This window comes from Sphaerodactylus townsendi, linkage group LG01 (genome assembly GCF_021028975.2).
Source record: "Sphaerodactylus townsendi isolate TG3544 linkage group LG01, MPM_Stown_v2.3, whole genome shotgun sequence".
Taxonomy (NCBI): Eukaryota; Metazoa; Chordata; class Lepidosauria; order Squamata; family Sphaerodactylidae; genus Sphaerodactylus; species Sphaerodactylus townsendi.
In genome coordinates this window covers 18,255,514-18,276,990 of record NC_059425.1, presented here as the reverse complement: position 1 = coordinate 18,276,990, position 21,477 = coordinate 18,255,514, and the positions used below count along the sequence as shown (strand labels likewise).

Genomic DNA, 21,477 nt, shown 5'->3' with positions numbered 1-21,477 from the left:
GACCACAGCGTGCGTACCCATGTGTTCAAACAATGCTGGATTGTTTTCTTGCCTGTTACATTTAACCCCACGTAGGTTGCCGAAACTGTGATGGGGACTGGTTTCTGAAGCATTTCCTCCTGTGTAGTGATCTTACCAAGTTTAACTCGTGCAGGGTTTGATTAAGTCCTGCAGAGTAAAGCAGCCACAGAAAAAAATTCCACCTTACTCCTGGGGCTGTAAGAATTTTAAACTAGTCAGCCATAACTGTGTGTGAGTTCTACAGGGTACAAGAGCGGTGGCTCTGGGAAACCACCTACAATATTCTCTGTGGCCCTCGGCCCAGGGACCCATAAACTGCCCAAGCCACAAGACTCAGACCATCACTTGTTTGTTACACATTGTCCTCCTTCTGTGATGCAGCACATACTCTGTGAAATAGGGATAGCATGGAGTGGTTTCTAGGAATAATCTCCTCATAAACCGAGAGAAATTGTGCCCACCACTCTCCAAATGGTAAACTTCTCCACTGTATCCCAGGTGCTAGCAAATACTCTTGGGATTATCTCAAGTGGCATTCTGACCTTGAAGTCAAACAGCTACATGGGCCATAATGGAGCCTGCTCCTGTCATAGAATGGCCTACCCGCTCAGCTGTGCTTGAGATGTCTTATGGTCCGCCCAAGTGTTTAATTAATTTATTCACTGAAATACTTATATCCCACCTTTCCTTGTGGCTCAAAGAGGCATACAAATCACCTTTAGCAGCAGTGGCGTAGGAGGTTAAGAGCTCGTATATCTAATCTGGAGGAACCGGGTTTGATTCCCCGCTCTGCCGCCTGAGCTGTGGAGGCTTATCTGGGGAATTCAGATTAGCCTGTACACTCCCACACACGCCAGCTGGGTGACCTTGGGCTAGTCACAGCTTCTCGGAGCTCTCTCAGCACCACCCACCTCACAGGGTGTTTGTTGTGAGGGGGGAAGGGCAAGGAGATTGTAAGCCCCTTTGAGTCTCCTACAGGAGAGAAAGGGGGGATATAAATCCAAACTCTTCTTCTTCTTCTTCTTTAAAAGATTACACTAAAAGAGACTAACATCCCATAGCTACCCCGCCCCCATCCACTAAAAAGTCTACAATTTATGCCCCAACAAAAGCCCTGGCATCTAAAATGGTTTATGGGCGTATATTGCTCTGACTCTGTGCACCAGCGACCTATGTCTCTGCCCACCCCTGTCCTGATTCTGAACTCTGCTGGATCCTCTCTGAGCAGGTCTTGCCCATGCTCACTTCAAATGAAAGGCAGCTGTCTCTGTTACCGGTATGTTGCTATTCGAGTTATACCAGAATCCGTGGAGTTTGGGAGCATGTGACTCTGCCCTGTGACTCTTCCAAACCTAGGTTTTGAAAGCAATGCTGCCAGATCTGTGGTGATTCTTGAAGCTCCCTTTGCCGCCTGCCATGAGGAACCGGCCAGGGCGCTTCGGCTACTGGGCAAAAAAGTTCCCTCCTGCAATTGGAAACCGATGGGTGAACCCTGTCTGGGGCCTGTGACAAATGGAAATAATTCTTCACACAGCATAATTCACACATGAACTTTTCTGTGGTGTGATGTCGTGACGGACATTTTGGGTAGCTGTAAAAACAGAAATTCACGGAGAAGTCTCCTTTTCTGCCATCATGTCACAGCTGACTTATGGCGACCCCCGGTGGTGTTTTCAAGGCAAGAGACATTCAGAGGTGGTTTGCCGTTGCCTGCCTCAAGGAAAAATGAACGACCCTGAGTCTTCATTGGTCGCCTCCAAAGCTTCCATAGTAGATGACAAACTCCACGGAGGTTTAGGCTTGCCACTGGATTTGGTAGAACCACTGGGCCGCCTCTCTCATGGATACAATTATTTCTATGCACAGAAAGTGACTTTCTCTTTCTTCCCACTCCAACTTCAGAAGTATTTCTGGGCGGTTTGGATCAGTGATGGGTGGGGGGAGGCGAAAAAAATATCATGGTCCAATGAATCTAAATTGATTAACGCCAAGTGCCAGGGAGCAACCAACAAGGGAAGGGCAGGTGTCTTCTACTCTACTTTTGGACTTTCCGGAGACATCTGGTTGATCAGAATGCAGCAGAAATGCTGGACTGGGGGACCTTTGGCCTGAACAGTTGTGTTAAATAATTCCAGGAAGGTATTCTGGGTCAAGGACGTCAGAAGCACTACACTGGACCAGACCAATATGAGTGTCATCCAGAATTATAGGAGAACTAATGAGGTTTGGGAGCATGTGGCCATTTCTGGCCACCACACTCAAGGAATATAGAATCATAAAGTTGGAAGAGACCCCAAGGGCCATCGAGCCCAACCCCCTGCAATGCAGGAACACACAATCAAAGCACTCCTGACAGATGGCCATCCAGCTTCTCTTTAAAAACCTCCAAAGGCGGCAACTCCACCACACTTCGAGGTAACGCATTCCACTAACGAACAGCCCTTACCATCAGGAAGTTTTTCCTGATGTTTAGGTGGAATCTCTTTTCCTTCACCTTGAACCCATTTTCCTGCTCCTAGACTCTGGAGCAGCAGAAAACAAGTTTGCTCTCTCAGCAACATGACATCTCTTCAAATATCTAAACATGGCTATCATGTCACCTCTTAACCTTCTCTCCACCCAACTAAACATCCCCAGCTCCCTAAGTCTCTCCTCGTAGGGCATGGATTCCAGACCTTTTATCATTTTGGCTGCCCTCCTCTGGACCTGTTGCAGACTTGAAGGCATTGCTCACTCACTGAGCGACTGGCACTTGCTACTGATAGTTTCCACCATCCTTTGAGCACAAGAACGCAGTCTGTTATCGCTTTCACCCCCACAGTAATCCCAAGAAGCCACAATTCTTCTGTTCTACAGTCATAGAAATGTTGGCACTTCCCAAAAAAAAAGAGTTAGCGCCCCATGGCATGGCACAGGTCCATCAAAACACCCTTATCATTGCAAACAGCAGCTGGCAACGAGAGAAATCATAACACAGAGTGCTCAAAAAGGGAGGGATGAGGGCACACCCAGGGAGATGCCGTGCCCCCTACGGCTGTCTTTGTGCCCCTGCCCATCTGTATCTGTTTGCACAATGCTCCAGGAAGATGTCACAAACAAAGGAAACGCAGCTGCAGCTTTCTCGCAAGCTTGATAACCATTCCATCAAAGAGGTACAAAATGGGATAACAACATACTGCAGATTTCGTTCCCGCCCTTCCCACAGTAGCATAAAGTAGGATGACAGGGGACCTGTCCTATCCAGCTACGGGCCAGAATTAGATCTGCTCTGTGACAGAGGCAACTAGGCACAAAGAGTAAAAACCTGCTGGTTTATGTTGCAGAGGGTGTTGAGGAGGGCTCCGTCCTTGCCAGGTTCATGTTAGACCCAAGAAGGCCTCTGCTGCTTTTCTTCAGGAGCAAGATGGGGCCAAAAAGCCTCCAAGGCTGAGCTACCGAAGTACAGAGACTAAAAGATGAGCGATGATCTGGGGGAGGGGGGGGTCCCCTCATTCAAATATGCGTCATACATTTGCTTGGTAGCCTTAAACAAGCTGTACACACTCAGTCCCGTATTTTTAATACAAAACTTGTAACAGCAGCCTGACTTGCAGGTCTGCTGTAAGGACTACAAAAAGATATTGCGTGCAAAGCACTTTGAATACTGAAAGCACTTCGCAACTGCTCAAAATATGTTGCTAGCTGTGAACATGGCAATATCAACATATGCCCTCTCTGATGGGATTGGACCAGATAGCAACCCTCAGAGGTTCAAAGCCGGCCCAGCGGCTTCTGATTATATATTGTTTTACGCCATTTTCACCTATGCTTCCTGCCACCATAGATATAACTGCTTTTCACCTTTGAAGCCCTGGGCAAAATAGGTCCACATGGGCAACCCAGTATGTGAGGATGGCATGGGGGATTTCCTCTGGAAACCAACCCTGGCAAACATTTGGTTGGCAAAACTGCTATGCTTCCCCCTCTTCCCCCAAAAAAACTATGGAACTCCCTCCCTCAGGAACAAGAATAGATCTGAAGACCAATGTTTCCACAATGCTTATCAGTCAGATTAATTAGTTTGATGCTGTAAGGGACAGTAGATGTACACGGGCAGTACTTCTACAAACCGGTCTTCAGGACCGCAAGACTTGTTGCTGTCCCCTGTAAATGTCTCTTTCCCAAATCAGCTTAGGCTAATTCCACTGGTGGTTCCTGGCCCCTCGATGATGCATCTGGCCTCCACGCGGGCCAGGGCCTTTACGGCTCTGGCCCTGGCCTGGTGGAACGCTCTCCCTCCAGCTGTCCGGGCCCTGTGGGACCTCTGTGAGTTCTGCAGGGCCTGGGTGACTTGAGCTGTCTCCACTGGGCCTTTGGAGGAACCGAGGCTGGGATGGTGCCTCCCCCCTTTTGGCCCCTTTATCTGGGCCAAGCCACCTAATTGGGACTCGCCGTCCCTCCCTCTTGGGGAGAGGACTTGGAAAATGGATTGTCGGTTTCCACTCTATATTTATAATTCTGTGCATTTATTATATTTATTATACTTAGCTTCTATTGTTTCTATCATTGTTTTTTAAAGGTTTTGTAGCCATCTTATGATTGTAACGGCGTTTATATGTTGTATACTGGCCCTCCGGAGCCCCTTTTGGAGTAGGGAGGTATAAAAGTCTAAAGAATATAAATAAATAAATAAATAAATAAATAAATAAATAAATAAATAAATAAATAAATAAATAAATAAATAATATCTCTCTCTCTCTCTCTCTCTCTCTCTCTCTCTCTCTATCGCATGGTGAAAAGTGCCATCAAGTTGCAGCCGACTTATGTCAAGAGACAAACAGAGGTGTATGCCTCTGAATCACCAAACTCTGATCTTTGTTTGGTGGGTTCCTCCCTCTACTGGTACTAATCTCTGCTATGGGCTAATATGGTCTCTCTTAAAAGAACGGGGACGCGATTAACCTGCAACTGGCAGTCATATCCCGCTGCACACCTTATTGGTCAGGCCACACCTTAAGTATTACGTGCCGTTCTAGAGGCCTCACTTCAAAAAGGACGTGGACAGACTGGAGTGGGTATGGAGAAAAATGATGAAGATGATCAGGGGCCTAGAGACCAAGCCCTATGAGGAAAGGCTGAGGGACTTGGGAATGTTTAGTCTGGAGAGAGGAGATTGAAGGAGGACCTGATTAATCTCTTGAAAGGCTGTCAGAGGAGGGCAGGGAGCCATTGAGAGCCAACGTGGTGTAGTGGTTAAGAGCACGTGGATTCTAATCTGAAGAACTGGGTTTGATTCCCCACTCCTCCACCTGAGTGGCAGAGGCTTATCTGGTGAACCAGACGTGTTTCTGGACTCCTTCATTCCTGCTGGGTGACCATCTTCGGAACTCTCTCAGCCCCACCTACCTCACAAGGTGTCTGTTGAAGGGAAAGAAGTTTGTTGTAAGCCACCTTGAGTCTCCTTACAGGAGAGAAAGGTGGGGGATAAATTCAAACTCATCTACTCTTCTTCTGTTGGCAGCAGAGGATAGGACTTGCAATAATGGGTATAAATTATGGGCAGAAAGGTACTGGCTGGATAACAGGAAAAAACTGTTTACAGTAAGAATAGTTCAGCAGTAGAATCACCTGCCTAGGGACACAGTGTGCGCCTCCCCTCCCCCGGCAGTTGTCTGGCAGCAGGTGGATAAACACTTGTCAAGGATGCTTTCCTGCACTTAGTAGGCAGTTGAGCTAGGTGGTCTGAATAGCCCCTTCCAATTCTATGATTCTATGTTTTACTATGTAGTCTGTTTTGCTGAATATTTTCTAGACTGCCCTTAAGATCATTTGGCAAAAGGTAGTTTGCAAGCAAGCAAAATAAATAAGATAGTCACCAGTCCACAATGTTCTGGGATTTGCTATCGCAGTTAGACAACCTTAGAATGATTTTTATAATATCGGGTAGTAAAACAGAAACATCCATTGCTGAGCTCCCCTAAACAATTAACAGTCAAAGCAACTATAGTTCAACGGATGGACTGCTGCCAACTTAGGTTTGTGAAACTCCTGGACGTTGGGGGGGGGGGCAGTCCTTGGGGAAGGCAGAGACGGGGGATGGGAGGCAGCTCACCAGGAGCATTATGCGACATCCGGTGATGTCACATCCAGCAGAAGAAGAAGAAGAGTTTGAATTTATATCCCCCCTTTCTCTCCTGAAGGAGACTCAAAGGGGTTTACAATCTCCTTGCCCTTCCCCCCTCACAACAAACACCCTGTGAGGTAGGTGAGGTTGAGAGAGCTCCAAGAAGCTGTGACTCAGCCTGGTGTCACGACAAGTGTGTGGGAAGTGCTCTAGGCTTGAACTTTGAATTCTGTGATAAGCTTCCACAACTCAAGCGGCAGAGCTGGGAATCAAACCCGGTTCCTCCAGATCAGAGTGCACCTGCTCTTAGCCACTGCTCTTAGTCACTATGCCACTGCTGCTCAAAGTCCTTTAATCCCTCATGTGTGTTCTTTTCCTCCCACAATTCGAACTTTACATTTTCTGCCTCACATCTATTCAGGTTTTTTTTTTTAATTGTCTTCTAAATTGTCTTCGGATTTTTCTTAGCATTAAAGAGAAAAATCGGATGTGAAGGCCCACAAGAGGATACCAACTAACAGCAGGCTCATCACTCTCTCAACCGCCAGCCGACCTCTAGTCTTGAGTGTCTTTACAGGCGACCATCAATCAATTGTTCCTCATCTCTGTTAACACCACTGGAAAAATGGAAATCTGAAAGTATCCACTACAGAAATCCTATTTATCCTGGAACCAATGTTTCCTCCTGGGAAACTGATCTCCGTAGTCTGGAGGTCAGTTATAAATTCAAGAGAACTGCAAGTTGCACCTGGAGGCTGGCGGCTCTGGACACCAAGATGCTCATGGAACAGGGAGGTCCAAATTCATATGGCAACTCAGTCATATAGCTCTGGGCAAACCAGATTCACTCCACTTATTCATCCAGTAAAATGGGAATCATACATTATATGCCTTATTTTAGATGGTGCGGTGGGGGATACGCATTCTTTTCAACTTCCATCTCGATACAGGAAATAAGAGTTCCCGGAAAAGTGACCACATGGAATGAAGACTATAAAATTCAGAGCATATGAAAACTATCACATGCAACTATAAAAAGTGTGACTGGATGTTTCTATTTTTACAGAAGTGATGTCTACGGAAGCATAATGTTAGATTCCAGCATGTAGCCTCTAATTAAAAAATTGCTCTTCACTCTGTTTAGTAGCAGTCTCGGTTCCTTGTATTGTTTTGGCCTGTCACCCTGAAAGGTCTTCACAGCTCTGTAATGTTAGCACTGGGACCAAGGTAGTTTGCATTGAAATCAGAATCGGTCATTGAGGGAAGGAGCAACAGAAGTTCCAAATGCCCTGAAGGAAAACATAGTCTGTGAGAATGTAAAGGTAGCTGCAAGATAACCAACCCACAAAAAGAGTCAGCTGGATGGAGCATATGTTTCCAACAGGCCTGCCAGTTTTAACCAGTAGATTAATCAATTAATTGGTAGAGAACGATTTTCATCTGCATGAAGGGTTGCCAGTCAGCAGGAATGGTTTGGAGATTTAAGAACATAAGAACATAAGAAAGAGCCTGCAGGATCAGACCAGAGTCCATCTAATGCTGCACTCTGCTACTTGCAGTGGCCCACCAGATGCCTTTGGGAGCTCACATGCAGGATGTGAAAGCAATGGCCTTCTGCTGCTGCTGCTGCTGCTCCCAAGCACCTGGTCTGCTCAGGCATTTGAAATCTCAGATCAAGGAGGATCAAGATTTGGTAGCAATAGATTGACTTCTACTCCATTTCTGGCTTCTACAAATGATCTCCAGACCAGAGATCATTATTCATCTGGAGAAGATGGCTGTTTTGGAGGGTGGATTCTATGTAATTATACCTTGATGAGGTCCCTCGCCAGGCCCCATCCCCAAAATCACCAGGGATTTCCCAACCTGGAGTTGGCATGTGTCGGGAGTACTTTGATTGTGTGTTCCTGCATTGCAAGGGGTTGGACTTGATGGCCCTTGTGGTTTCTTCCAACTCTATGATTCTATGATCCATGCCAGAGAAGCTGAATTGGTGGGCTGCTAGTTAAAAGGCACTGTTCAAAAGGCTACTTTGGTTCTTATTCTGAATGGCAGCCTTTCAAGAGCTGTCTGTCTCAAAGTTGTACATTTGGAATAGTCACAGTGATTTTCCTTGCATGACCCATGCAACTTGAGGAAAACTGGGATTGCTAGATGTGTTTCTAAAGCACTTGCAGATGCTATCAGACCAAAGTGCTTTGCAAAAGTTAAAGAGGTCTGTATCTAATTTGTGGTGGACTCCTAATTTGCAATTCTTTATATAAGAAACACATCCCACACCTCTACAAACTCAATAAAACCAGAAATCACTCTTTACTCAGCACAAACCTTAAATTCTATACTGCACTGTGGCAGTGGGTAGAACTTAGTTATGTCCCCTTTGTAAAACTTCCAAGGAGGGAAAAAATCCTTCAACACCTGGAAGAAGTAGAACTGCAACGTAAACATCAGGAAGGGCATGGAAACTGGTTCATCTTGGCTTTATATGCTCTAGGGGTTGGCCTCCCCACTCTACAAGGATTGCTATATAGTTGAAAAGTCTTGTTCTGTACAAAGAGGGAGAACAGATGACTCCTTAGCACTCACATTCATTCCTTACTGCTCTTGGCTCTCCTCTCTCCTAGCAGGAATTGCAGGATGTGGGCATCTTCACTAACTAATCTGACCTTTGCTTTTATGTGGCCTTGATTACGTTCTGTAACCCATTGCCATTCTACATAAGCAATACTAAACCACCCCATCAAAACCAGGATTTTTGTAGGACAGGGGAGACAGATTACAACAGGAATAATACAAGCAGGTACAAATTCTATCAGAAGAAATCTTGGATTTGGTCACCTGTCAACAGAATATTGTGAAGACATCTATTACTGGCATCTTCTCTTCCTCCAGGGATCTTTTAAGTACTTGGTTCTAACCACCCCCATTTTACTCTCTCAACAATCCCACCCCAGCCTGGCCTCAACTCATTAGATCTTGGAGGCTAATCAGGACAGTCCTAAGTAGTTGGTTGGGAGACCAAATTATGAAGCTCCAGTGCTTGCTAAGTAAAAAAATAGATAAATGGTGTCAAACAAGTGTCTCAGTATTGCTGAAGGCCAGTTTTATGGCCGGATCTCGTCCGGCTAGCTGTGGGTTTCTCCGGGCTGTGTGGGCTGTGGTCCCAGGATCTTGTTTTGAAGATTTTGCCTGTATCCGTGGTTTCAGCATCTTTCAGAGGTGTAATTACAGCGAGAAGTCTGGCTATACACCCAAAGTAAACACCTGGACACAGTGTGTAACAGACTTCTCTCTGTGATACACCTCTGTGTCCAGGTGTAACACAGTGTGTAACAGACTTCTCGCTGTATCACAGATGCTCACTGTTATTTATTCCCATATAGCCAAACTCTGTGACCTGATGCAGTTAGGCTGAGACAGAGAAGAATGACTCTCATGGTTTTCATGGCCTCTATTTTATCTTCACACCTTATAAATTCTTTGGGGCAGGTACAGAAATGTGAATGCCCAAGAAAAGTGGAAAAATTCCACTGGGGGAAATTCCTTTTTTTCTGAGTACTTTGTTTTATTTTTCTGACACAATTTTCCAATGAAATAGCTTTTCTTTGAAGTGAATACAATGATTTTTAATACAAGGCTTTACTAACTTAAAATGTACAGCATGGAAAAAATCTGAAGATCTTTCTCCCCCAGTTTAGTGGTAAAACTGAAAAATTTCAAAAAGCACTGAAAAAATGCTAAGATAGAATAGGTGTAGTGGTTTATACCTTTCTGTCATTTCAAATTTTTTTTGCAATTTTGCTTGCAGATTAATACTTTTAATTCCACAAATTTTTCAAATACAATTTTACATGATAGCTATACTTTTTTATATTTAAGCAACAAAATAGGTTTAGGTTTGATAGGAAAGTTAGTATTACATAGATTTTCATTTTTTCCTTAAAAAATCCTTTAAAAATTCATTTTCCCCCCTAGGAAACAAAACAGCTCCTTCCTGGCTTTAAAATTTCTGAAATTTTACATTCCTAGGTAAGGACCTCAATTAACCTATCTTACTTTGGGAAACATTGTGAATGCTGACAATACTATATAAATAATAAATTATCCCCTTAGGACACAGCTCAAATTAATATTTAATGTACTGTCGAAGGCTTTCACAGCCGGATTCAACTGGTTCTGGTGGGTTTTCCGGGCTGTGTGGCCGTGGTCTGGTGGATCTTGCTGTAACAGACTTCCCTCTGTGATACACTGAACATGCCAGCCACAGATGCAGGCGAAACATTAGGAACAAGATCCACGGTCATAATAACGATCATAATAACAGTCATAATAATGATCATGTTTTTATACCTGCCCTTCCTCCAATGTATAGTTCCTAGTAACCTGGAGAAAAATGTTCTGCCCCTTTAACAGAGACTTAGGAGGACATCGGTTCCTCTATGCCAGGGGTAGGGAACCTGCGGCTCTCCAGATGTTCAGGAACTACAATTCCCATCAGCCCTCTATGCGATGAAACATTTCACATGCCCATTTCTACATATTAAACCTCTGTTAAAGGGGCCAGGCATTTTTTCCCCGCTAGGCTTCAGAGAGCTCAAGATGGTTCTCCTTTTTTCCATTTTATCCTCAAAACTCAGTGACATGCAGTTAGGCCGTGACAGAGAAGAATTACTCTCATGGTTTTCATGGCCTCTATTTTATCTTCACGCCTTATCTGCCAGGTAGCTAGCCTGAAGAACAGTGGCTGGCTGGTCTAAAGTCATTCAATTAACTTTTTAGCAGGATTTCCTTGGTCCTAGTCTGATACCCATCATGACATTAAAATATTATACACTCTTTCCAAGATAAAGATGTTAGTACAGTCAGTTTAGGTTCACAGTTGAGAAAATGGAATGCTTCTGCATTAGAATATAGTCTTGAACAAATATGAGAATTTTCATTCATTTTTACACACTGCCTTTGTCAAAACCATTATTTTGTGCATTACTGAACACAGCACTTTGACACAAGAGTATTTATGGTTCAATGAACAACTATTGCCAATACTTGCCTTTTGCAAACTCGTAGGCACTAGGACCCAGTCGGAGCATTCTGCAACAAAGGAGGCCCGGCATGTTGAGTTCTGTGGTGGAGGAATATGCAATCCTACTAACATCTTTTTCTAAGACACGGTATAGCAACAAACGCTATCAAAGACATCCTCTGTTGTTCTTCTATCTAGTCTAAACTCATTAAAATGAATGAAGATGTGTGCATGCACATGAAAGCTATATCAGAAATAAAGTTTGTTGCTCTTGCCACTGGACTCAAGCTTTTTTTTACTACTTCAGACCAACATGGCTACCCACCTGAATCCATCTCCTTAGGATTGCACTGTATGTTTGATAAGACCTCCCTGTGGAGTCTGGATTTTCCCAAGATTAGAAAAGATCTCAGGGCTACACAACAGATCAGCTTCCCTAGAGGGAATGGCAGCTTTGGAGGGTGGCCTCTAAGGGATCACACCCCCACTGAGCTCTCTCCCTTCTTCAAACTCTGGCTTCCCCAAGGGAGGGGGGTGCAATGCCATCAAATCTCCAGAGCTGCCAACCCCCAGTTGGAATATAGGCAAGGGGGCCTATAAATATAATAAAATAAATTAAAAATGTGAATTTATCATTGACTGAAGGTCCCTGTAGATAAGCCAGTTCTCTCCCCCCCCCCCACCTCCCGATGCTCTTAAGTTTGCATTTCTCTCCCTCCCTTACTTTCATATATCAAATTGAAAATGAAGCTTGAAAATCTCAGGCCCCCAAAAGTTAATTCATCCCACTGTACCCATTTGGTTGCTCCTAATACAAACGTGTGACATTGCTATTGTTTGGGGAGGGGGATTCTTATATATAATTCCTGCATAATTATAGGATTATTCCTGTAAACCCCCCCCCCCCATATAACACTACAACATAGGTATGGCTTCACAGAACTATAACCACATCCACAGCCCTTTCCACACGATGAACAAAATTCCCAAAATATGAAGTTAAGCAGGGGGATGGGTCAAAATGTAAAAGGAGGAACTAGAAGTCAAAGGACACGTTTCCGAGGTAGAAAAGGGGGACAGACCCCAATGGCGAGTGCAGGAACAGTCTAAGGAACGAGGAAGTGGGGTTAATAGCGAGGGGGACGGTCCACAAGGGCAAAACAATGGTAGTTTTGAATGGCGTGGAAAACAAACGGGGGGGAAGGGTGTTGCTGGGGTGTCATTCAAGGGAATATTAAACCAATTCCCCTGCCCCCAAAAAAGAACAATGAGGCGACGCTGCAGGAGAAAGGAGGGAGTGGTTATGATGAGGGACGCGGCGGTTACCATGGAGACTCACACTTGGCGCGCGGGGCTCGGCCTCCATTTTGATGCCCCCCGCCTCCTGCTCGTCGTCGCCTGCCGGCTCTGGCTCCGCCCCTTTCGGTAGAGGGCGGGGGGAAGGGACATCCGGGCACTTTCTGAATCTTCTTGGCCTGGAAGTTGTTGTGATCTCAGTCTAGGCTGAGCAGCAGCTGTGCTCTATTATATAACATAAAAGGAACGTTTTATGTAATTACATTATGTAATAGCTGACAAATATTATATCCATATATTCGCAATTCTCCTCCCCGACTTGTTTTATATGTTTTTACAGTTCTTAGGACAAGCAGGAGTTCAACAGGAGAAGCTCCCACTGTTGCATGCTGGGAATTATAATTCGTTGACTTTTTGCCTGTTGCGGCCAGCGTAGTTTGCCGTCACGTTTTTTTCTTAGGCATGTTAACTGTTATGATAACAGATATTGCTTCCCCCAACGCCATGATGGGAAAAGCTGCATCTATAGAATGCCAACCTGCTGTGTAGATGATAAAGAAAAAACTCGAGGGGTGAGGGTAGCAATCCCAAATGCAGGCTAGCAGTACACAGAATATGTAGCTTCTCCTAAAGGGAAAGCAGATGGCAAAAGGGCTGGCAAGTTTGGCTCTTGAGGTTTCCAATTTATTTCTTCTCTTCGTTTTTGCAAGTGGCCCTATTCCTTTGCCTTTTAATACATGGAAATTTAGCAAAGTAACACTTTTCCTGGCATATCAGCAAGCGGATGGAAAGTATTTACTTGATTAGCATTATGTGCTGTCTGGCCGTTGTTAAAAGCCCAGGAGTAAGGCCAACACAAAAAATTACAATTACAATTGGCAACGCCACATGAAACAAAACAGGGCATGCAACCCCATGTAGTTCTTGGACTTGTTCTTACAAAGAATCACATTTGGCTAGAGGTGTATCTGGCCCAGCATCCTCACTGTCATAGAAGCCAACCAGGGCTCCTGCCTCCAGAGGTCAGCAGGGAGATGGTTCCTAAATTTATATTACCCACCTTTTGAATCCATTAGAAGAAAGGGTCAAATGATGATCCTACCTAATATTACCGAAATGTCACCCAAGGGCCGCCAGCTGCCTGCCACAAAATTAACTTGAGTTAATATAGTTGCACTGTAGCAATAATTTCCAACTGGATTGGCTTTTCTACACAGGAAAAAATCCCATTGCAGTGATTGCGTCAATGCAGCGATAGCACAGTAGCCAACAGGATGTATGGATGCAGTGCAGGAATATTTCTGATCACAGGCAGATGCCTTTTCTTATCACGAAGTAACAGAGCTCCTAAACATCAGTCAGTCAAGTATTTTTCCTGCTCATTGACTTTTTAAGCAGCCTAATTCAGAAGGCTGAGGCAGCCAGGGATGTCACCACTGTTGCGCTACCTCCAGAGAGGATCCAGGAAGTGTGGGGAGGCAGCGAAAAAAAGAAAGTCCCCAACTGCCAAAGAATCCCCATAGGACAAAACAGACTTATGCCACTGGTGTTCCCGGGCCAAAATCCCAGTGGAAGCTGACTAAAGTCAGCTTCACCCCCCGTAGTCCATCCCTAGCTGCACCAGCGCCAGGTTTAGGCTGGCATAATTCTGGGGCCGCAGCCCTCTTCTGGGTTAGGTGCCATGGACCTGCCTCTCTGTTTATCCTCCCTACCAGCATAAGTGCCAGTTTACGCTGGTACATTGGGTAAAAGCACAAGTGTGACCTCATGTTGGCTCCAAGAGCCAAATACCTGCCCAAGAGCCAAATACTTGTTCTTACAAAGAACTACATTTGGCTAGAGGTGTATCTGGCCCAGCATCCTCACTGTCATAGAAGCCAACCAGGGCTCCTGCCTCCAGAGGTCAGCAGGTCAGCAGCCCTTGGATTGGGCTGAAAATCTCCCAGCAGGTATGTTGTTGCTGATAGATATCATGAGCCAGATTTTTAAAAGGTTTTATTGACTTCACAAACTGATCCATTAGAATTTTCTCCTAATTGCCCCGCCCCACCAAAGCCAAAACTCTATCAATATGCTGTTGTGGGTTTTCCAGGCCATGGTCTGGTAGTTTTCGCTCCTAGGGTTTTGCACACATCTATGGCTGGCATCTTCTGAGGCATGTCACAGTAAGATGTGTTTCTCTCTGTATCATGGAGAGAAACACACCTTATGGTGCCATGCCTCTGAAGATGCCAGGCAGAGATGCAGTCAAAATGTTAGGAGCAAAAACTACCAGACCATGGCCACACAGCCTGGAAAACCCCCAACAGCCAGTTGATTCCAGTCGTGAAAGCCTCTGACAATACATCTATCCCAGTGATTGCGAACCTTTTTGAGACCAAGTGCCCAAATTGCAACCCAAAACCCAGTTATTTATCACAAAGTGCCAACACAGCAATTTAACCTGAATACTGAGGTTTTAGTTTAGAAAAAAAGTTGGCTCCGAGGCACACGTTACTTGGGAGCAAGCTTGGTGAAGCAACCGTGCAACACTTTGAATGGGTGAATCATGACCCTAGGAGGGTTTACTCAGAAGCAAGCCCCATTGCCAGCAACCAAGCTTACTCCCAGGTAAAGGATTGTGCCCAGGCTAGCCTAGATGTGTGTATGTGGGGGGGTGATTTTCCGCCCCTCCCCCACATGATGAACTGTTTACGTGTGCCCACAGAAAGGGCTCTGAGTGCCACCTCTGGCACCCGTGCCATAGGTTCGCCACCACTGATCTATCCAGATGGTCATACTGAGGTGCCCGTACTCCACCTACAGACCAAGCTTTTTAAAGTTTCAGAATTATAATTTGAAAGCCTGTCAGAGTAATCATACATTTGGAGCTTGGAAAGGAAGACTCAAAGCTTCAGGCTATAGCCCTCTCATTTTGGCGTTTGTCTCAAGAACTTCATCAAAAGAACAGCTTTCCCATCTCATGTGTGTCTCTTGCAAAAGTATCCTGGCTCAACGCACATTCACACTCACGAAACTTGTGATCTAAATATTCAGTTCAGGCTAATAATTGCTGACGCAAACTGTCCCAAAGCTGCTTCACAAAAATACGCAAATGAAATGCAAGCAAAATACAGGATAAAAAAAATGTCAGGACCTTTGCCAGACCTGTCTTCCGTGACATGAGCGCTCCTTAAAGCAAATCACCAGAGACCACAACTGCTTAGTGCTAATTGTGGAAACGGTGCCAAGGAGAGGGTGCGGTGCCACCTGCCAACAAAACCCACTTTTGTCAAAACTGTTACAGTGACTTCATTCTCTGGGGTGGCACAATGAACCCCATTCTCTTGAGGGGTTTTCTCGCCACAATGGACTCAGTCAGGCCTGCTAAGCGGAAGTGCTGGAGGAGAAGGCGCCCTGTTGTCAAGGGAGCTGAAGGGCTGTCTCCTGAGGATCAGGAAGGTGGGACCAGAGGTGGGATCCAGCAGGTTCTCACCAGTTCCCGAGAGTGGGTTTCTAATTATTTGTGTGTGCCGAGAGGGGGTTACTAATTGGGTCTGCTTTTCCGTTAGAAATTCCATTAGGTCCAAAAATCATAAAGTCCTGTTGTTTCCTATGTGGCTGGTTAGCGAAGGTAGAAAACGGGATAATTCTCCCTGTTGGGCTGTTTTCAAAACATGTTTTAGAAATATGGTAAAGTTCCTTGTAGCCATGCAGCGCACCTTCCAAAGCAGCCATTTTCCTCAGGAGAAATTGACTAAATGTTTTAATTGCATCCTCAACGGTTTATGTAATCGTCTGGAGATCAGTTGTAATTCTGGGGGATTTCCTGCCTCTGCCTGGACGTTGGCAACACTATTTGGGACCAAACCTGAGGTATACTCAGTGAAACCCTAAGACTGTTATACCATTCTAAGCCCACTGGACTTACGAATGGCTTAATTCTGCTCAGGATGACATTATTAACGTCTGAGATAAAATCCAATTATCAACTCAGCTAAAAATATTTAAACTAACTGAAAAATTCTGTGACTGGAGAGTTCCTAAAATCTGTCAGAACAGGCTTTGCTTAGCCTAATTGTATTATCTCTGACACTGGCATAATGCCCATTGGGCAAGGTGGGCAGCTGCCCAGGGCATCACCTTGTGGGGGGCATCAAAATGCTGGGTTCTTTTTGGGTATTTTAGTGGTTTTCCATTTATGGCCTGCAGGGGGCGCAGTTTTTAGGCTAGCGGCACCAAAAGTTCAGCGTATCATCAGGAGACTGTTCTTATGCTACCCCCCAAGTTTGGTGAGGTTTGGTTCAGGGAGTCCAAAGTTATGGACTCCCAAAGGGGGTGCCCCATCCCCCATTGTTTCCAATGGGAGCTAATAGGAGATGGGGTTATAGTTTTGAAATCCATAACTCTTGGCCCCCCTGAACCAGACTGCAATCTCAAACTGGGGGGTACTGATTAGGGCAGTCTCCTGATGCAGACCCCTGAAAGTTTTGAGACTGTGGCTCTGTGAAATGTGCCCCCCACAGCCTGCAACCCCCATTGACAGCAATGCAGAAAACTCAATGCAGAACAAAGATTCTTCGGCAAATTTCTAGGATGTTCCTGCAGGGGGTGCATTTTTGGATGTATCGGCACCAAAATTTCAGGGTATCATCTGGTGCTGATATGTCTAAAGATGCACCCCCTGCAGGCACCAATGTCCTGGTGCAAAAAGAAATTTGGTCATGGTGGAGTGGCCGCCCATGGGGGGGGGGGGGGCATCCAACTCAGGTTTTGCCCAGGGCTACAGTTTGCCCAGGGCTGCCTTGTTACGCCCCTGATCTCTGATCCCACCAAGAGAAATAGCAAATTAAGGCCACTATCATCCCTTTTTTCTGCTGAGTGTTCTTATATTTCCCACAACTGGACTGGACAGAAATTTGATTGGTCAGAGGTTTTTGCATTACTATATCATCCGGCTCAGTAAAAATGTGTTTGCCTACTGCCTATTTTTTTTAAGTTATAGGATCTTTGCAAGGTAGGATCTGAAGAAACAGGGTTGTAACCTTATTTAAATATGCATCTGACCAGGGAAAAACCCCCACCTTCAACCTGCAGTTATGGCTGTAGCACCAGTCAGAGCTCTCAAAAACAGCAGGTGAAACTTTTCAGGGCATGGCGAATTCCTGCTGATGTTACAGCCGCAACAGTGGGGGTGAGACATAACTGGGCTAGTTACAGTGCTTTGGGATACTGCAGGGAACCAATAGCGAATGACACCCCCCCTCCCCAATCATTGTCTGTCCTCCTAAAATGTTCCCACTGAGATTAAAATTAATTAGTGCCAGTTACAAATCAGATTAGAGGCAGGCTCTTGTGGGGGCAAATCGCTTACTGAATGGAACCATTGCCAGAGGGGCGTTGTGCACGGTGAAGAAAGCGATAGATGGGAAGCAAGATTAATTTATCCATGTACAGTCATAATCCCCTCCTGAAAAGCTAGGAATGAAACACAAGATGGCTGGTAACTGCCAGGTGCTGTACCCCTGCATCCAGAACAAGAAACAGAAATAGAGTCAGGGTCTTCTAGATCCGGTTGGTTGTCATGCTACAACATGACAAGCTGGAGCACCGTAAGGTAAAGTGTACTGTTGAGTTGCAATCAGTGGTGGGATCCAAAAATTTTAGTAACAGGTTCCCTCGCCAGCCCCCCCTCAGCAAAGGGGGCAGAGGCGTACCTAGGCAAACCTGAGCCCTGGGCAAAACCTGAGTTGGATGCCCCCCCATGGGCAGCCACCCCACCACGACCCCAAAATTTTTTGCATCAGGTCATTTCTAAGTCATCATCACATTATAGAAAATGCTCCAACTCACAAATCTGAACACAGCAATGGTGAAACACACAGGTTCTTTGATAGAGACTGGTGAGATAAAAGGTACGAAAGGCTGAGAATCAATGAATTGCAGTACCTGGAAGGGATTAACCCAGTTCAGGGAGTTACATTATTAGTCACAATTGCTATATGGAACCTTCACGTTCAAAGGCAGTATGCCTCTCGCTGAGGCGAGGGTGTGGAGATGGAAAAGCGGACCCAATTAGTAACCCCCTCTCGGCACACACAAATAATTAGTAACCCACTCTCGGAAACTGGTGAGAACCTGCTGGATCCCACCTCTGGTTGCAATGCTGATTCATGGTGATCCTGTGCAGTGATTTTACCTCATGGGATTTTCAAAGCAAAAGATGAGCATAGGTGGTTTGCTGCTACCTTTCTCTGCATGGTAGCCTCCATCCACGTACCAACTTTGCTTAGCTTCTGAGGTCGGATAAGATCAGGCTAGTCTGGGCTATTAGGGGTGCTATAAAAGATAAGTGTTCACCACTGAGTTGTAACTGACTCATAGTGACCCCAGGACCATGGGTTTTTCAAGGAAAGAGATGAGCACAAGTGGTTTGCCATAACCTTCGTCTGCTTTGCAACCCCAGTCCTTGGTGGTTTCCCATCCAGGTACTAACCATGGTCAACCCTGCTTAGTTCCCAAGCTCTGATGAAAGTGGGCTAGTGGCACCCATTCAGGCTAGAGTACTAGACCCTCTGAGATTTAATAGATATCTGAACAAAAGGACACCCCAGATCTCATACCAAACATCATGCCCATCTCCACTTTCCACACAATTACACTTGGCTGAAAAATCTACTCAGCCCACTCTGTATTCATTTACTCTGCAGCAGCCAATTCGCAACTGAATAAAAAACAAAGAAGGAACCACCTGGTATAGTCATTAAGAACAGGTGGACTCTAATCTAGAGAACCGGGTTTGGTTTCCCGCTCCTACACATGAAGCCGGGTGACTTGCTGGGTGACCTTGGCTAGTCCTCTCCGTGAGAAGAAAGGAAAAGCATGTTACTCACATGCTACACTTCATTGTTACTCACTTGTCAGGCCACTCCTATTCAGATGCCCTCACCTATTGACCTTTACTCACAGGTATATATACTCCACTTGCTTTCCTTTCCCACTATCAGATCCTCTGAAGATGCCAGCCACAGATGCAGGCGAAACGTCAGGAGAGAATGCTGCTAGAACACAGCCATACAGCTCGGAATCCACACAGCACCCCAAGGAAAAAGGAGTTTGTAAATCGCCTTGAGTCTCCTTATAGGACAGAAAGGGCGGGGCGGGGCAGGGCAGGGGTATAAAACCAAACTCTTCTTCTTCTGTGGTAGAGCTGTATTTGAAAAACTATAATACAGTTGCCTTGCAAGATATTAACTGTGGTTCAAAAGAGCCCTTCAGCAGAGCCAGCTTATGAAATGGCGGGCTGCGTGTTACCTTAATTTTCACACCCATGCATTACTGTTCATGTGCACTGGAGACAAGACTACATTCCTTCCCTACTCGGAGATGTGACTTTTAGAAATCCAAGAGAAAACAGCCTAATCCTGAAGAATGACAATGCCAGCAACTCACAATAACGTTATTTAAGCAAGATGTCCCTGAAAGGAAGGGGAAAATATGATGCCAATTTACTCTAGAGAGGGGTCAGAAAACAGAGACAGTTCTTGACAAATCAGGACACTGTCATGTATCATAAATTGGCCCTTCTATATACCAATATTATTCCAGAGCACAGAGACACACGGACGTGTTACTTTTTCTATTTACAGAAATGGCCCTGAAACGACCAGCACTCGTAAAAAGGAAAATCAAGTGCACTTTTGGCTGATAAAGGAACAAGCCATCTCCACGGGCATTTCGCCTCAAAGGATCTTTTTCTTGATGACTTTCGACAGGTTTCATCTATCTCCTTGTTAGCGCTGTCTTGATTCTAATCGGATTCATCAGTCTCCCTTTCTCGCCATTCAAAACCTGAATGAACTCTTCAACATCTGTCCTCTTCCGTAATCTTGCTTCGCAGCTTCTCAGGGATGGAGTCTGTCAATCCAGTCTTCTAAGGGATGGGACGCGTGACGTTTGTTTATAGCACTGGATTGCAAAGGGGATTTTTACAGACTGACTCTGTCCTGTTTTTTTTAAATAATGCTTTTATCAATTTTTCTGTTCTCCTTTACATCTTGGGTCCCTTTAACATCAATGGGACCCGTTCCCCCTCCTTGGGAGGGTTTTTTAATGAGGGTTTTAATGTTGGACACCAATAAATTTGTATTGAATGCTGTATTTTAAATGGGGTTTTAGTGTTATGGCTAATGGAGCCTATATTGTTTATTTTATCATTTGTATTTTGACTGTGTGCTCCATCTGTTGTCGTATTTATGCTATGCACCGCCCAGAGCCCTTCGGGGGAGGGGTGGTATATAACATTAATTATAAATAAATAAATAAATTTTCTCATCCTAGTTGACAGATAAAAAAGAAAGTATAAAGCAGAGGGGAAAAAAGAAAAGAAGCAATACAGCATTCCCAATAACTGTATGGGTATTAATTCTGATACACTGGATCTCAAGATTACAAAATTGATATTTTTAGAGAGAACATTACACAGTTTTAAAATTCATCGCCTTCTGTCCATTGGCTCTACAGCACCAGTAATAAACAATTTCTTTTATTCTCATAGATTGATTCTGTTCTGTTCAGGCCAAAGGAATAAACACAAGCCAGACAGCCACCTGATTAAAAGAAAAATGTTGTTAAATAACTGTATTTTTTAACCGACTGGGCATATGAAACTACTTTATATCAAGCTAGAAGAAGAAGAAAAGAGTTTGGATTTCTACCCTGCTTTGCTCAACTGTAAAGATTTTCAAAGAGGCTTACAAACTCCCTTCCCTTCCCCACAACAGGCTCCTTGTGAAACAGGTGGGGCTGAGAGTTATGAGAGAACTGTGACTAGCCCAAAGTCACCCAGCAGGCTTCATGTGGAGGAGTGAGGAATCAAACCTGGTTCTCCAAACCTGGAATCAAACCACCACTAGGTGCTGTTGCTGGCCAATGTATGTGTGGGAGCTCAGACAGATTGGGGGGCAGCTGTCCCAGGAATCCCTTTGCTGCCCCATATTGTCCCAGAATTCTCTACCATCCCAAACCCCCCCCCCATATGCTTCCACCACTCCCA

At 45.0% G+C, this 21,477-nt stretch overlaps 1 protein-coding gene across 1 annotated transcript in view; it reads right to left on the bottom strand.

The window, feature by feature from the left end:
- DNAJC4 (DnaJ heat shock protein family (Hsp40) member C4) overlaps positions 1-7,386 on the bottom strand; it is an 86,887-nt gene extending 79,501 nt beyond the window's left edge. Inside the window, exon 1 of the mRNA XM_048512159.1 lies at positions 7,264-7,386. The gene's annotated coding sequence lies outside the window, so the exon portion shown is untranslated. The remainder of the gene's footprint in view (positions 1-7,263) is intronic.
- Positions 7,387-21,477: the final 14,091 nt, after the last annotated feature.